We start from the raw sequence: 18,133 nt of genomic DNA, 5'->3' as shown, positions 1-18,133 counted from the left end.
GGTAGAACCAGGGAGCGGGGTCTCCCGGCCACATTATATCTGTACTGCCGCGCTGATTTTTGGGCACAGTGGCAGTTCGATCACGCCCATAGCATAAGCGCTAGCATTTAACAAATACACATTAACACACCCTGCTAACTTACTTTCGTACCATTATTTAACACTACAATTAACACTCCCTTTGTCTTGATTCAAATGAATAGCAGAACAGGCTCAAGAGGCTGAATGGCCTCCTCATGATCCTATTATGTCCCGTAAGTCCCGTCCTATGTAGCAAACCGCCTGCAGAACATCACAGCCACGGGCAAGTGAAGCTTTAAAAAAAAAAAAAGCAAAATGGGAAAAAGGACTGAGGAACAAATTGAAAGTAAATATGTCACTGGTTAACTTCAAAGAAATGTGCCATCAGGGCTAACTTTGGTATCTTTAGAATGTAAAGGGACTCAAAGGGCAGCATGGCAGCACAAATGGATAGCACGTGGCTTCACAGCGCCAGGGTCCCAGGTTAGAGTTACTGTCTGTGCGGAGTCTGCACGCTCTCCCAGTGTCTGCGTGGGTTTCTCCGGGTGCTCCGGTTTCATCCAACAGTCCAAAGGCGTGCAGGTTAGGTGGATTTGCCATGCTAAATTGCCCTTGGTGTCCAAAAAAAAGGTTAGGAGGGATTATTGGGTTACGAGGATAGGGTGGAAGTGAGGGCTTAAGTGGGTTGGTGCAGACTCGATGGCCTCCTTCTGCACTGTATGTTCTATGGTCAAAGTTCCAGCACTAGAATCTATCTCCCAAGGTGTAGAATGAGCCACCATATTAGCCTGGCAGGGGCCATCTTTGTCCACATGAGCATGTTTTAACTGACCCTGCCTCGAGTCTGGTTTGCAAGTGATATTTAACATCCTCAAGCTGATAATTATGGAAGCTGGACAAAGCAAAATGAAATCCGATGCAAGTCGCTCTTGTCGCAGTGTCTCCTGAGATGTCCCTGTATCATTGACTTTGCTCAGACTCCTCCTCGAGGTCATTCGCCTTCCTTCAAAGCCGCTACTCGAACCGGCCGCAGCTGCTAACACCACTGCTGCTGACAGGAGGCTTTAGGAAGCAGAGTTATTGATGCTGAAACCACTGACTAGTGTCCACAGTTTCCACTTTTGTTCCTCAGTCCCAAAGTTACCCGGTGACGGAAACCCAAATTCACTCCCTTGACTGAACAGGCCAAGACAATTGGACATTTAAACACCGAGATCGATAGCTTTTTGATTTGAAAATGATATCAAGGAATATGGAGCCTAGTTGGGTCAATGGAGTTGAGATGCTGATTTTTAAAAAAAAATCTTTCCTGGGATGTAGATATCCCTGACAAGGTCAGCATTTATTCCCATGACAAATTGACAGAGAGAAGATGGCAGTGAACAGCTATTAGAGCAACAGGCACATGGGAATTGTGGAACTGGTTCAAGGGACTGAATAGTTTATTCAAGTTCATTTGTACTCAAGCACCTCTAATAAATATGAACAATCTGCATTTATATAGCGCACTTAGCGAAATGTCTCAAGGCATATTGCAGTGGCGTCATCAAACAAAATTTTACACCAAGCCACATCGGACAGTACAAGGTCAGATCACAGAATCATAGCCTTTACAGTGCAGAAGGAAGTCATTTGGTCCATCAAGTCTACGCCGGCCCTTGGAAAGAGCACCCTACGTAAGCCCACACCTCCACCCTATCCCCGTAACCCAACCTTTTTGGACACCAAGTGGCAATTTATCATGGCCACTCCACCTAACCTGCATATCTTTCGACTGTGGGAGGAAACCCACGCAGACACGGGGAGAAGATGCAAACTCCACACAGACAGTCACCCGAGGCCGGAATTGAACCCGGGTCCCTGGAGCTGTGAGGCAGCGGTGCCAACAACTGTGTCGGCCAAGCATTTAGACCAGGAGCCTTTAGGAACATCTTAAAGGAGAGAGAGGTGGAGACATTTAGAGAGGGCGTTCCAGAGTTTAGGACCTAGTCAGCTGAAGGTTGCATCACCAAGAGTGAAGCAACTATAATCGTGCCTCCACAATCGCACGAGTACACAGATCTTGGAGGCTTGTCGGGCTGGATGAGGTTAAAGAGTTAGGAGGTGGAGGCCAGGAGGGATTTGTAAACAAGGATAAGAATTTTTAAATGGAGACGGGTCGGGAGCCAGTGTGGATCGGAGTGAACAGAGGAATGATGGGTGAATGGGACTTGCCGCAGTTTAGGACACAGGTAATAGTATTCTGGGTGAGCTCAGTTTATGTAGGATGGAAATGGTACGCTTGCAAGTATTGGAATAGTCAAATTCCAGATGCGGGATTCAGCAAGAAGGTATATTATTGGACACCCACTCTTTTGTGGCGGGGACCCCGGACCCTTTGGTGCCGATATTTGGGGTTTCAGAGAAGCCGGAGCTCATGGGGAGGAGGAAGGCCGATGTCATGGCCTTCGCCTCTCTGATTGCACGGCGACAAATTTTGCTGGAGTGGCGGTCGGCATCGCCGCCGGGGGTAGCGGCTTGGTTGGGTGACCTGTACGACTTACTGCGATTAGAGAAGATAAAGAACGAGTTAAGGGGCTCTTCAGGGGGGTTTGAGGAAAGGTGGGGGATGTTTGTGACCGTGTTTGAGGGGCTGTTCGTCACGGGCGAGGGGGGGGGTGAAAAAGGGGGGAAATTTGTACAGACTGTATAGTTGATTGTTGGGAAGTATGTTTCCTGGGGCGTTTATTCGCTGTAACCTGTTTTGATACATGTTTGTAATAAAATACATTTTTTTTTTTTAAAAAGGAAGGTATATTATTTAAAACTGAAACTCTTTGGATTTCCCAGCCACTCTACATGCTCAGCTCATGAGTAACTGAGCAACAAGCAGAGCAAGATCACAGTTTTAACGCACAGTTTCTGCTTAATTGGTTTGTCGAGAGCCAGAGCAGCAGTCACTGCGATTGATCTCGGTGCTCTTGTGCTTGGAGGGGAACTATCCAGTGATCCCAGCTGTGGATGAACATTGGACGAGGACAGAACCAGGTGAAGCCACGCTGTCCACCGGGCAGAGCTAACTAATCCACCATGAAGGTTGATACATGAATAATGGCCATTTTGTTGAAGTCTCAAGAACCAAACTCTGGCAAGGGATCATTGTATTACAGCAGGTGGCGGGGGAAGTCAATTGGTGATGGCAACAGAATTGGTTAAGTGAATAACAATTTTTTGCTGATGAATCAAGACCTGATAAAGACACAGCCAACCTGGTCAAGCTTGCAAAGTCCTCCTAACATCTGGGGATTGCAGTTTGAGGGGATATTGGGCGGCACAGCAGCAGTGTTTAGCAATGTTGCTTCACAGCGCCAGGGTCACAGGTTTGATTCCCGCGGTCACTGTGGTTTTTTTTTTAGAAACGTATTTTATTCAAACTTGTATCAAAGTAGGTTACAGCAAATAAACACCCCGGGAAACATTCTTCCCAACAATCAACTGTACAGTTTGTACAGACTTTCCTCCTTTTTCACCCCAACCCCCCCACCCACCCCCCCCCTCCCCTCAACCCCAACCACTCGCGCGACGAACAGCTCCTCAAACACGGTCACACACATCCCCCGCTCTTTCTCGAACTCCCCTGCTGAGCCCCTTAACTCATACTTTATGCTCTCTAACCGCAGGAAGTCGTACAGGTCACCGAACCATGCTGCTACCCCCGGTGGCGATGCCGACAGCCACTCCAGCAAAATTCGCCGCCATGCAATCAGAGAGGCGAAGGCCATGACATCGGACTTCCTCCCCTCCATGAGCTCCGGCTTCTCGGAGGCCCCAAATATCACCACGAAAGGGTCCGGGTCCACTCCCTCCTCCACTATCCTGGCTAAGGCCCCCGCCCAGAATCGTCCCAATTTTTCACAACCCCAAAACATGTGCGCATGATTCGCTGGCCCACAACTCTTACACTCATCTGCTACCCCCTGAAAGAACTCACTCATTCTCATCCGGGTCATATGCACCCTGTGCACCACCTTAAACTGTATCAGACTCATCCTTGCACAAGAGGAGGTCCCGTTTACCCTTCGCAGTGCCTCACTCCATACTCCCCAATTTATCCCCATTCCCAACTCCGCTTCCCATTTCTCCTTGATCTTTACCACCCGCTCGCCTCCCTGCTCCCCCAGCCACTTGTATATATCCCCAATTCTTCCCTCCCCTTCCACATCCAGAAGTCACCCCAGCATGGTGTGTCCCGGCAATCTAGGGAACCCCTTCCAGACCTTTCGTGCAAAGTCCCCAACCTGTAGATAACTGAATTCACTACCCCTCGGCAGCTCTACCCTCTCCCTTAGCTCCTCCAGACTGGCGAACCCTTCCTCCAAATACAAATCCCTCACCTTGACCAGCCCCACTTCTCTCCCCCTCCTATATACACCATCCATCCCCCCGGCTCAAACCCATGATTCTCGCACAGCGGCATTAGCACCGACATCCCTTCCACCCTAAAATGCCTCCTCAGCTGATTCCATATCTTCACCGTAGACGGCACCACTGGGCCCCCTGAATACCCACTCGGAGCCACTGGCAATGCTGCCATCACCATAGCCCTCAAACTAGACCCCTTACAAGATTCCTCCATCCTAGCCCACTCTACCCCTTCTCCTTCCCACCACCGCTGCACCTTGTCCACATTCGCCGCCCAATAATAATGAAGCAAGTTTGGCAACGCCAATCCTCCCTGCTGCCTCTGTAGCAGGGTCCTCCCCACCCTCGGCACCTTCCCCGCCCATACAAATTCAGAGATGATTGTGTCCACTTTCCGAAAAAAGGCCTTTGGTATAAAGATCGGGAGAGCCTGAAAGATAAACAAGGAACTCGGCAGAATATTCATTTTCACCACTTGGACCCTCCCCGCCAACATTAAGTGCAGTGTATCCCACCTCTTAAGATCCTCCCTGGCCTCCTCCACCAGCTTCGTTAAGTTCCACTTACAGAGCCACGTCCATTCCCTCACTACCTGAATCCCCAAGTACCTATACCTAGCCCTCGCTACAGTGAATGGCATCCCCCTAAATTAACCCGCTGTGCCAGCTCATTCCAACCGGGAATACCTCGCTTTTCCCTACATTCAGCTTGTATCTCGAGAACCCTCCAAACCAACAGCCCAAATCCCTTCCCATACTCTCCAACGGATCCGAAACATACAGCAAGAGGTCATCGGCATATAGAGTGACACCCGATGCTCCCTCTGTCCCCTAAGTATGCCCTGTCACTCTGCCCCTGCCCCCCCACCCACCCCCGGGGAGAGCCATCGCCAATGGCTCTATGGCCAGCACAAACAGCAGTGGCGACAGCAGGCACCCCTGCCTTGTACCCCTGTGTAAGTCAAAGCTTCATGAGCTCATATCATTCGTCCTCACCCTCACTCTTGGCGCCACATACAGCAACCGCACCCATGCCACAAATCTCGGCCCAAACCCAAACCTTTCCAAAACTTTGAACAAGTACCGCAACTCCACCCAATGAAATGCTTTCTCCGCGTCCATGGACACCACCACCTCCGGTACCAGAGCTCTCGACGGATTCATCACCACATTCAACAGCCGTCTTATATTACTCGCGAGCTGCCTGCCCTTCACGAAGCCTGTTTGATCTTCTGCAACCACCCCCGGGACACAATCCTCCAGCCTCCCGGCCAACAACTCAGCCAATACTTTCACATCCGTGTTCAAACGTGATATGGGTCTATACGACCCACATTCCACCGGATCCTTCCCTTTTTTGGGGATTAGTGTGATTACTGCCTCCTTCATCGTCTCCGGCAACTCCCCCTTCTCCAGTGCTTCATTAAACGCCCCCAACAGATGTGGTGCCAGGTCCGCTGCAAATTCCTTATAAAATTCTGCCGGGTACCCATCCGGCCCAGGGGCCTTCCCCAACTTCATACCCCTGATACTATCCAGCACCTCCCTCAGCCCCAGGGGCTCCTCCAACGCCTGCCTCTTTGTTTCCTCCACCTGGGAAAATTCCAGCTCATCCAGAAACCGTCCCATGTCCCCCTCCTCTCCTCCTGGGTCTGCCTCATAAAGACCCTGGTAATACTCTGTAAATGCCTCATTTAACTTCCCTGGCTCCGACACCACATCCCCAGCCCCAGTCCGGATCTTCAATATTTCCCTGGACGCAGCCTGCCTCCGTAGCTGGTGCGCCAGCATGTGGCTCGCCTTCTCCCCATACTCATATTGCACCCCTCTTACCCTCTTACCCTACGCAGTTGCCTACCGCCCTCCCCGTTGTCAGCCTGTCAAATTGCCCCTGCAATTTTTTCCTCCTCGCCAATCCCTCCACAGTGGGCACCCTTGAATATTCCCTGTCCATCTCCACTATCTCGCTCACTAGACAGTCATTTTCCGCTTCCCAAAAAATGGCTGCCGACACCTCCCCATTCTGGTTGAACTCAACATAATCCCTAATCGCCAACCGCAGCGCATCACAAAAACCTCCATCCGCCAACAACCCCGAGTCAAACCTCCATCCCGGCCTCTGCTCACGTCCCGTACTGAACCAAATATCTAGCCAGTGGGGTGCATGGTCCGAGATAACTATCCCCGCATACTCTGCCCCCTCCACCCCAACCAAAATCTCCCGACTCACTATCAAGTAATCAATCCTCGAATACACTTTTTATACACGTGTGAAAAGAAGGAATACTCCCTTCCCCCTGGGTTCTGAAAGCGCCATGGATCCACCATACCAATCCTCTCCATAAACCCCTCCAGCTTCCTTGCCATTCGTACCCTACCCATCGACCTGGGGCTTGATCTATCCACCCTCGGCTCCAGGACACAGTTAAAATCTCTTCCCATGATCAACTGGTACGTGGCCAAATCAGAGTTTGAATCAAACTTCCTTAACCTAACCTGGTCCTTCACACGGAGGTGTGTCTCCTGCAAAAAGGGCTTGGGTCACTGTCTGTGGGGAGACTGCATGTTCTCCCCGTGAGTTTCCTCCGGGAGCGCCGGTTTCCTCCCTCAAGTCCCAAAAGGCGTGCTATTAGGTCATTTGGACATGATGAATTTTCCCTCTGTGTACCCGAACAGGCGCCGGAATGTGGCGACTAGGGGCTTTCCCCCAGTAACTTCATTGCAGTGTTAATGTAAGCCTACTTGTGACACTCATGAAGATTATTATTAAATACATCAGCTATGAAAATCTTTACATTTTGTTCACCACCAATGGCCTGCAAATGAAGATTGAGATGAGGAAAATACGGATTGGATTACCCAAAGGAACACGTTAACCAGAACTGGACGGAAATACCATCAAGAGGGTGTCCAAGTGGAACATTTTGGTACAATTCAAGATGAAAACTTTACCATTGTGAAGCAGTAAGACACTAGAAATGTGTGTGAGCGAGTGATGAACCACATTCCAATTTAGAGTTATAAATGAAATCCTTTGAGCAAATGAAAATGAGGCAATTATTAGTTTTTTTAAATTTTTAATAGAATTCCTCATCATAGAATGCCTTAAAGGTTTGAATTAATAGTGAAGAATATCTAGCAACATTGACATTTAAATGTCACCCAGAATGATTCCCAATTTGAAAGTTAAATTAGACATAAAATATAATGACTCTACTGCCTAATGAACAAGGACCAACTTCAATAGTTTCAATCATTAGGTTTCCCTTATTTGAATTTAAGAACATAAAACTTATTCTAATATATCTTACTTTTCAGAATCAATGCTGGTCAAGTGTTTAAATGGCTTTGTAGTCAGTATCATTCATTCTGATCATATTCAGAGTGCACTCCGAGCACTTTCCCATTGTTGACAGCTCTGGTGAGTTACAGAACAAAATGTTCTGACTTTCAAACTATTTTAGAGCACCTTATTTCCTCTGGCCTCCTCCAGAACAGGGCGGCACCTACCATAGCTAGCTGGAGTTAAGCAAAGTATGAGTTGGCCCTGTATCCTGTTGCAGATTTCACGGTTAGTTATTCAGTTAGAATTTGTATATCCCTAAACTGTCTCCCTTCTGTGTCTTGGGGATGGTGGAAGATAGGACCAAGAGGAGGCTTTTCACCAAGGAGATTATGGCTGATGTGCATCTTTATCCATCTTGGCTCCAAATCTCTTCACACTCTTCCCGAACAAAAATCTAGTCTATCAATCAATCAAGCACGGATTGTCCTAGCTTCTGCAGTTTTTCGGGGGCAGAGTTCCTAATTTCATCCAGTTTTAAGTATGTCAAAGTGGTTCATGACTTTACTTCTGAATGGCCAAGTTCGAATTTTAAGATCAAATCCTCTCATCGATTAAGTTTCAAGAGGTGAACCTACCCTATCGATCAGATCACCCCACGGTTGACTATACTCGAGGGGAGTACAAACCAGCTTTATGCAACCTGCCCTCAAAATGTAACCCTCTAAAGCTCAAGTATCACTCTGAATCATAAGCATCTGCACCCGATCACAGGACGGCATTTTAACCTGTCACGATAAATCAAATTTAAATCAAATCAAATTAAAAACAAACGATTAAATCAAAAATCACGTTTGTTCAGCTTTTATTACTGACGTGATTATAGAGCGGCTTAGACATCTCATTGCTGGACTCTACCTAAAACAATAGGGTGCTTTCCTGTTCCATATGGAGTGTTCTACTGATGGAATCTATAGCATCAACCAATTCCAGGTCACCATTTAATGTGAATACGTTCACAGTTAGATTTCTCCCTTCCATTTATTTTCCTAATTCCCCTTTCCCTGTCCACATTGCCCATTATCATTTGTTGAGGTAATGGAAGGCTTTGCTCAGGATATCAGTGTCACTCCTTACTTGACCTACCAGCAGAAAAATCATTAATTGAAATGGATACCATGGGCAATTTTGTCTCCTCTTCTTAAACAGTCTGGCTAAGACTGACAACATTCCCTTCCCATTGGGCGTACTCATCGCTTGTGTCGCCTGGACTGGGATTTTATGGTCAGTCTCTTTGAGCAACCTAACTGCAAGAATTGGAAGAGGATATTGTATTAGCTTTGGTACCTCAGCATCATCCACACCCTTCACTTAGTTAAGCTATTTCAGGCTCTCCATTCTATTGTTTCTCACTGGAGCGAAGAAGGCAGAGAGGTGACTTGATAGAGGTGTACGAGGTGATGAGAGGCATGGATAGAGTGGCTAGCCAGAGACTTTTCCCCAGGGTGGAAATGGCAGCCACGAGGGGACATAATTTTAAGGTGATTGGAGGAAAGTATAGGGGAGATGTCAGAGGTAGGCTCTTTACACAGAGAGTGGTGGGTGTGTGGAATGCACTGCCAGCAGAGGTGGTGGAGTCAGAGTCATTAGGGACATTTAAGCGACTCTTGGACAGGCACATGGACCGCAGTAAATTGAAGGGGTGTAGGTTAGGTTGATCTTAGATTAGTATAAATGGTCGGCATAACATAGTGGGTCGAAGGGCCGGTACTGTGCTGTACTGTTCTATGTTTGTGCCTGGATGGCGGAGGAAACAACCCATGGATTGAGATCAGTTAATCTCACACACACCTTGCTCACCAAGCACTGCTAATGATAGTGTGCGATTAGGGTTCGCACTTGCAGTAGTGAGGCCCTTGGAAAGTTGTAGTAAAGTGCTAATGTTAGAACCAAGAGTGCTAAATTCAAAAATTTGTACAGGTAATAATAATAACAATCTTTATTATTGTCACAAGTAAGCATACGTTAACACTGCAATAATGTTATTGTGAAAATCCCCTAGTCGCCACACTCCGACGCCTGTTCGGGTACACGGAGGGAGAATTGAGAATGTCCAATTCATCTAACAAGCACGTCTTTCGGGACTTGTAGGAAGAAACTGGAGCACCCAGAGGAAACCCACACAGACACAGGGAGAACATGCAGACTCCGCACAGACTGTGACCCCAGTTGTGAATCGAACCTGGGACCCTGGCGCTGTGAAGGCACAGTGTTAACCACTGTGCTATCATACTGGACCCATAGCTGGGAAGCTCAGGATCGCATGTGTACCAGCCAGCTTCAATCCTGTACCCAAAGTGCAGGGCAGCAGCACCCCAGCGCCCTCCACCACCGCCACAGATGTGATAAAGAACAATGCATGATGGGGATTGTAGTTTCTCGGGCAGGACCAGGTTTTTCCGGATTTTGGGATGCAAGATAAAGGATCTAGGATCTGTGCATAACCATAAGAAACAGTGAGGGATAATGGGTTTTTGCACAGTTGCTGTGACATTGAGGGTGAAGTTGGACCTGGGGGGAGGGTGGGAGTGATTTGAAACCAATGATATTACATTGGCTGCCTGTTTCCAACTCACCCAGTATCTGTCCCACTGACTCAATGTGTGTCATAAATGGGTTCTAAAAGTAAGTTTGTCTGTTGTGCATCGTCAGCAGGTCCAGCTTTGTCCCCAAAAGCTTGGTTTCAGAGCTACCTCAAGAACCTACCCCAGATTTTATAATCACTCTTTGCAATTATTTTCTAATTTGTGTGTGTGGTGTACAGTAAAGCCTGTTACATTCATGCAAGGTAGCAGTTAAGCATCCCATCTTCCGTTTAGGCATGTTACAGTCCTCAGGACTTCAATGTTGAGTTCAACAACTTTAGACTGTGACCGCTCTCCTCCATCTTAATCCATTTTTAAAAAGTCCCATACATTTATTATCTCAATGCAAAAACCCTCCCTCCCCCTCACCCACCACAGGCCATTTGTCTCTTGTTCTTAAGGTAGCTACATCTTGTTGCAATCTCTCTCAGTTAGAGCCCATTTTCCCTCTCTTCAGTTCTGACGAAGAGACAAAAGGACTCGAAACGTTAGCTCGGTTTCCTCTCCCTATAGATGCTGCCAAGCCAACTGAGTTTTCCCAGCATTCTCTGTTTTTGTTTCAGATTCCAGCATCTGCAGTATTTTGCTTATTTTCGGGTTTAATTAATGTAGGCAGACTCCTAGCCACCCTAATGTAGAACTTTTGGGTATTTGCACCATTCTGTACGTGGTGGCTTTAACAGACCACTGTGAATGCTCAAATCCATTGAATGTAACCCCCCCCCCCCAAAACAGGAGCGAACCACCCCTCTCCATCCCTATCCATTATGAATTTGTAGACAAATATCCAAGAGCAAATGGTGAAGTTGAGATTTCATAAATTTCAATTTCTACTTGCGTTATTCTGAAGTGCATGGGGGTCAGACATAGAAAATATGAAGGCTTTCCATTTAGAAGTTGCAAATTCATCATAGAAAATCTTGTGTTTACCCCACAGTATTGGGAAAAAACACAGAAAAACTGGCTCTACCGGAACAGATGGTAGAAAATGCAACAAATGTACATACGGCGTCATAGGCCAGGACAGTGCAAATGGCAAACTCCCTGACTGACTTCAGTACAGGAAATAAACGCATATTTGTATACAGAAATAGTTGCTAACATGCTTGCCTTAGTCTGAAGGTTGTGAGGAATTCAAATTCTGCGAGAAAGGCAAGCGCCCTCAGTGCAGCACTGTGGGAGTGCTATATTGTTGGAAGTGGTAGAATTGGGGTCACCAAGTTGCAACAAGGGAGAGTTGATAAAAATGAATAATACGACAGGCCACAACGATACTTAATTTAGCCCAAATGGACAGCCGTCTGCTTCATTTATCACCGCACACATTCTCCAAAACGATGCTAGTGGGTGGCAGGTCTTCCTCAGGGTAAACTACAACACCCCACCCATTAGAAATATAACCAACAACTCACCTCCCTCACAGGAGGAGACAGAAGATCACATGGCACTAGTTTTTTTTCCATTTAAGGAGCAATTTAGCCTGACGTAACCTGCACATCTTTGGGTTGTGGTGGTGAGACCCACACGGACACGGGGAGAACGTGCAAACTCCACATGGACAGTGTCCCGGGGCTGGGATCGAACCAGAGTCCTCGGCGCCGAGAGGCTTCAGTGCTAACAACTGCGCCACCGTGCTGCCCTCACATGGCGCTAGTTTCAAAAGGGTCGGGGGAGTTCTCCCCAATATTTATCCCTCACCCCATTGGTGTTGGCCCTTGCTTTGTGCAGATTGGCCGCCCCCTTCTCGGAATACTTCCCTCGCTGCAAAGCACGTTGCAATGAAAGGCGCTATACGAATGCAAGTCTCTGAGAATTGAATCCACCTTGACCCAGCGGGCAAGGGCACGCATCGAAGAGTTAGTAACCGGATTGGTTTACAGTCCCTCAGAGGGTAGAGAGGTGGCTGGAGAGAGAGAGGTGGGGGGGGGGGGGGGGGGGGGGGGGGGGGGAAGAGAGAGGGAAGGGGGCTCATCACAAGTCATTAGCTTATACTCTTCGCGGGATAGACACAGGCTGCACAGCGAGAGCCCCAAACCAGATTTGCATTTGAACCCCATAGTTTCCCTGATCACAATCGAGCCGCAGAGGCAACCCGTGCAAATGGCTGGAATAAACAAGTCTGTACTCACAGGCCTGCCAGCCTCGGGGCTGGTTCCCCTCGCAGATCCGAACAAAGGCACAATCCCAAGAATGTCTCTTCCACACAGGGGAGGGGGATTTGGAAATGTATTTACCAGAGCAGCGAGCAGCCCCTTTCCCGCCTCCTTCTCCGCAGCTCAGAGCTGAGCTCCCCCACAGCGACACATCCCCGGTGCAGCCCGGAGTCCAGCCCAGTGCGGAGCGGAGGCAGCCCGGAGTCCAGCCCAGTGCGGAGCGGAGGCAGCCCGGAGTCCAGCCCAGTGCGGAGCGGAGGCAGCCCGGAGTCCAGCCCAGTGCGGAGCGGAGGCAGCCCGGAGTCCAGCCCAGTGCGGAGCCGAGGCAGCCCGGAGTCCAGCCCAGTGCGGAGCGGAGCGGAGGCAGCCCGGAGTCCAGCCCAGTGCGGAGTGGAGGCCAGCCCGGAGTCCAGCCCAGTGCGGAGCGGAGGCAGCCCGGAGTCCAGCCCAGTGCGGAGCCGAGGCAGCCCGGAGTCCAGCCCAGTGCGGAGCGGAGGCAGCCCGGAGTCCAGCCCAGTGCGGGAGCGGAGGCAGCCCGGAGTCCAGCCCAGTGCGGAGCCGAGGCAGCCCGGAGTCCAGCCCAGTGCGGAGCGGAGCGGAGGCAGCCCGGAGTCCAGCCCAGTGCGGAGTGGAGGCAGCCCGGAGTCCAGCCCAGTGCGGAGCGGAGGCAGCCCGGAGTCCAGCCCAGTGCGGAGCGGAGGCAGCCCGGAGAGCACAGCAGAGCTGCGCAGCGCCACACACCAGCTGATCCGCCGGCCGTAAACACGGTGCAACGTGACCGGAAGATCGGGGCGGCTCCCCCGGAGGAGGGAGGGAGCACTGATGTCACTCGCTCACTCCACCATATTTGCATTATTGCAGCCGGCACCCGTGTTCACTGGGAGGGGGGAAACAAAAACCCTCCCCCACCACCTCTGTCCTGCAACAGGGACATAGGATCACCCCCTCCCCCCCACCACCACCAAGTCACACACCACCCTGACTGGCAAATGTAACAGCGTCCTCCTCCCTTGGCTCATAACATCCGGAATTCCCAACTCCACAGTACCTGACGTCCCTCACTCTTTCATGGATTGCCAGGGTCCCAGACACTGGTCAACAATTTGTTTCCTTTGCTTCGTTGTCCTTGAGAAGGTGAAGGTGGGCCACCTTGAGGGTGGCACGGTAGCACAGCGGTTAGCACTGTTGCTTCACAGCGCCAGGGACCTGGGTTTTGATTCCCGGCTTGCGTCACTGCGGCGGAGTCTGCACATTCTCCCCGTGTCTGTGTGGATTTCCTCCGGGTGCTCCAGTTTCCTCCCACAAGTCCCGAAAGACGCGCTGTTAGGTGAATTCTGAATTCTCCCTCTGTGTACCCGAACAGGCTCCGGAGTGTGGTGACCAGGGGATTTTCGCAGTAACTTCATTGCAGTGTTACTGTAAGCCTACTTGTGACAATAAAGATTATTATTATTGAACCTCTGCAGCCCCTGCTGTGATACAATTAAGTACATACAGAATGCTGTTTGAGGGACGTAGTGATGTAGTTCCAAGTCAGGATGGTGTGTGACTTGGCGGGGAGCTTGCAGGTGGGTGGTGTCCCCATAAAGCCACTGCCTTTGTCCGTCCAGGGGGTGATGGGGGTGGCAGGTTTGGAAAGTGCCCTTGAAGGAGCTTTGGTGAGCTGCTACAGTGCATCTTGTCGATAATGCACACAGCTGCCACCGGGGCAGAGGGAGTGAAGGGTTAAGGTGGTGGATAGGGTGCCAATCAAACGGGCCATTTTGCCCTGCATGGTTTCAGGAAATGTGAAGTGATTCATTTTTTGGTAGCAAGAACATGGACAGAGAGCATCAAATAGAGGTAGCACAACTCTAAGGGAATGCAGGAACTGAGGGATATGGATATTGATATGGGTGAGTCATCAAAGGTGGCAGGACAGATTAATAAAGCATAGAGTATCCTGGGCTTTATTAATAGGGTCATGGAGTACAAGAGCGAGGGGGTTATGTTAAACTTGTAAGTCACTATTTTGATCTCCGCTGGAATATTGCACCCAGTTCTGGGTATGTAATTCTAGCAAAGATATGACGGTACTAGAGAGAGTGTGGTAAGATTCATGAGAATGATTAACGGGGTGGGGGAATTTCAGTTGTGAAGTTAGATTAGACAGGCTGGGACTTTTCTCCTTGGCGAAAAGAAGGCTGAGAGGAGATTTTATAGAGGTATTCAAAATCATGTGAGATTGGATAAAGTAGACAGGGAGAAACGGTTCCTATTCGTGAAAAGATCAAGAACAAGAGAGTACAGATTTGAAGTAATTTGTAAAAGAAGCAATCGTGGTATCAGGTAAAAACCTTTTCACGCAGTAGTGCTCGAAAAATAACATATAATCTTGTTTCTAATAAAGAATCCAAGTCTTATTAATGGTACCTCGAGTTGTTTAAGATATCCAAGAATATTTAAAGTGGTATTTACCTTAAATCCCAAGTAGAAAGCTACAGAGTCTGGTGAGATACCTCTATCTCACCAGAGGGGCTGGTTTAACACAGTGGACTAAACAGCTGGCTTGTAATGCAGAACAAGGCCAGCAGCGCGGGGTTCAATTCCCGTACCGGCCTCCCTGGACAGGTGCCGGAATGTGGCGGCTAGGGGCTTTTCACAGTAACTTAATTGAAGCCTACTTGTGACAATAAGCAATTATTATTATTATCCCAATTAAGGGGGGAACTACCATCCCTGCACTTCAGCAGATAATCCTTTACATTGCTAGACTCTTGAGTGAGTGCAACAAATCTGAAAATCCTACTATGTGGCTCCAATGTTTATATCATAACAGAATTGATCCAGCAGGAAACATGTTAAGCATGCATGCTGGACAACATCCTATGTTTTAGTCAACATCCTTCGAACATGATGATGGATTCAGTTGACAAGTTATTTATGGGCATCCTTAAGGTTATCCATTGTTAGATTGTGGTATCTTGCAATTTATCAATGACTTTCTGAGGTAATCTGGAGGCCAGTTCTTGTTCTTTTCAGGAACTCCCTTATGTTTGAGGCTATATCATATCCTATGCTGCAGGAAGCTGTTGTCTTTGGACACACAATTATGCCCAGTTACATATGTAAACCTATTGAATGGTTGTGTAACAGATGAATTCTGATTTTAATTTTTAATCCCTACTTCACAAGAGAATCACTTTTTAAATCTTATAGCTCTGCACTTTTAGCTTATCAATCTTTACTTAGAGTGGAGTCCCTTCACAAGCTGTTAATATGGGTGGGGAAGAGATTCTCTGATACACCATTGCTGTTTCCCAGGAGTAATTCCTGCTACCCACCCCAACTCCAGTTTTCACTCATTTTTCTGGCATTCTCTCCTTGAAGTGCTAATACCCAGGGGTCTGATTCCACAGAAGCCAACAGCCCTTCACTACTTTTACCAAGTGCCTGTACCTCTCATGTGAGCTTTGGCAGAGAATTCTGCCAGCTATCCTACAGTGGGCGCTGTCATGCCCCAGCCCAAACCTCGCCAGCTGGTGTTCAGGTGAGCAGGGATCAAACCTCTCAGTATCTCATCATGCAGTGCATTTACTCATCGAGACATGGGGCTATCCCTGCAGTAATTACAGAGTATGCATGGCTGATTCCCCCCCCCCCCCCGCCCAAAACATCATGTGCCTAATGAATATTGTACGAAGTCTTACAACACCAGGTTAAAGTCCAACAGGTTTGTTTCAATGTCACTAGCTTTCGGAGCGCTGCTCCTTCCTCAGGTGAATGAAGAGGTCTGTTCCAGAAACACATATATAGACAAATTCAAAGATGCCAAACAATGCTTGGAATGCGACCATTAGCAGGTGATTAAATCTTTACAGATCCAGAGATGGGGTAACCCCAGGTTAAAGAGGTGTGAATTGTGTCAAGCCAGGACAGTTGGTAGGATTACGCAGGCCAGATGGTGGGGGATGAATGTAATGTGACATGAATCCCAGGTCCCGGTTGAGGCCGCACTCGTGTGTGCGGAACTTGGCTATAAGTTTCTGCTCGGCAATTCTGCGTTGTCGCGCGTCCTGAAGGCCGCCTTGGAGAACGCTTACCCGGAGATCAGAGGCTGAATGCCCTTGACTGCTGAAGTGTTCTCCGACTGGAAGGGAACATTCCTGCCTGGTGATTGTTGCGCGATGTCCGTTCATTCGTTGTCGCAGCGTCTGCATGGTCTCGCCAATGTACCACACTTCGGGACATCCTTTCCTCAGCGTATGAGGTAGACAACGTTGGCCGAGTCGCACGAGTACGTACCGCGTACCTGGTGGGTGGTGTTCTCACGTGTAATAGTGGTATCCATGTCAATGATCTGGCACGCCTTGCAGAGATTGCCAATGCAGGGTTGTGTGGTGTCGTGGTCACTGTTCTGAAGACTGGGTAGTTTGCTGCAAACAATGGTTCGTTTGAGGTTGCGCGGTTGTTTGAAGGCAAGTAGTGGGGGTGTGGGGATGACCTTGGCAAGATGTCCATCGTCATCAATGACGTGTTGAAGGCTGTGAAGAAGATGACGTTTCTCCGCTCCGGGGAAGTACTGGACGACGAAGGGTATTCTGTCGGTTGTGTCCCATGTTTGTCTTCTGAGGAGGTCGGTGCGGTTTTTCGCTGTGGCGCGTTGGAACTGTCGATCGATGAGTCGAGTGCCATATCCCGTTCGTACGAGGGCATCTTTCAACGTCTGTAGATGTCTGTTACGCTCCTCCTCGTCTGAGCAGATCCTGTGTATACAGAGCGCTGGTCCATAGGGGATGGCTTCTTTAATGTGTTTAGGGTGGAAGCTGGAGAAGTGGAGCATCATGAGGTTATCTGTGGGTTTGCGGTAAAGCGAAGTGCTGAGGTGGCCATCCTTGATGGAGACGAGTGTGTCCAAGAATGCAACTGATTTTGGAGAGTAGTCCATGGTGAGTCTGATGGTTGGATGGAACTTATTAATGTCATTGTGTAGTCGTTTCAGTGATTCTTCGCCGTGGGTCCAAAGGAAAAAAATTCATCGATGTATCTGGTGTATAACGTCGGTTGAAGGTCCTGTGCGGTGAGTAGGTCCTGTTCAAGCTTGTGCATGAAGATGTTGGCATATCGGGGTGCGAATTTGGTCCCCATGGCTGTTCCGTGCGTCTGGATGAAGAACTTGTTGTCGAAGGTGAAGACGTTGTGATCCAGAATGAAGCGGATGAGTTGCAGAATTGCGTCTGGAGATTGGCAGTTGTCGGTGTTGAGTACTGAGGCTGTTGCAGCAATGCCGTCATCATGGGGGATGCTGGTGTAGAGTGCCGAGACATCCATTGTGACGAGGAATTTCCTGGTTCAACTGGTCCATGGGTGCTGAGTTTCTGTAGGAAGTCCGTTGTGTCGCGACAGAAGCTGGGCGTACCTTGTACGATGGGTTTCAAGATGCCCTAGATGTAGCCAGAGAGGTTCTCACACAAGGTCCCATTGCCTGAAACGATAGGGCGGCCTGGTGTGTTGGCCTTATGTATTTTTGGGAGGCAGTAGAGATCTCCAATGCGGGGAGTACGTGGGATGAGAGCACGTAGGGTGCTCTGAAGATCTGGATCCAAGGTCTTGATCAGTCATAGATCATAGAATTTACAGTGCAGAAGGAGG

The 18,133-nt window shown here is 48.9% G+C and overlaps 1 protein-coding gene across 2 annotated transcripts in view; it reads right to left on the bottom strand.

Moving 5' to 3' along the window:
• The window catches only part of ccdc92ba (coiled-coil domain containing 92Ba), a 96,711-nt gene extending 83,855 nt beyond the window's left edge, over positions 1-12,856 (bottom strand). For both annotated transcript variants that reach the window (XM_072469738.1, XM_072469739.1), the window contains exon 1: positions 12,584-12,856. The gene's annotated coding sequence lies outside the window, so the exon portion shown is untranslated. The remainder of the gene's footprint in view (positions 1-12,583) is intronic.
• Between the last annotated feature and the right edge of the window lie 5,277 nt (positions 12,857-18,133).

The sequence above is a fragment of the Scyliorhinus torazame genome, chromosome 12 (genome assembly GCF_047496885.1).
Source record: "Scyliorhinus torazame isolate Kashiwa2021f chromosome 12, sScyTor2.1, whole genome shotgun sequence".
NCBI lineage: Eukaryota > Metazoa > Chordata > Chondrichthyes > Carcharhiniformes > Scyliorhinidae > Scyliorhinus > Scyliorhinus torazame.
This window is presented reverse-complemented; position numbering and strand designations above follow the sequence as displayed.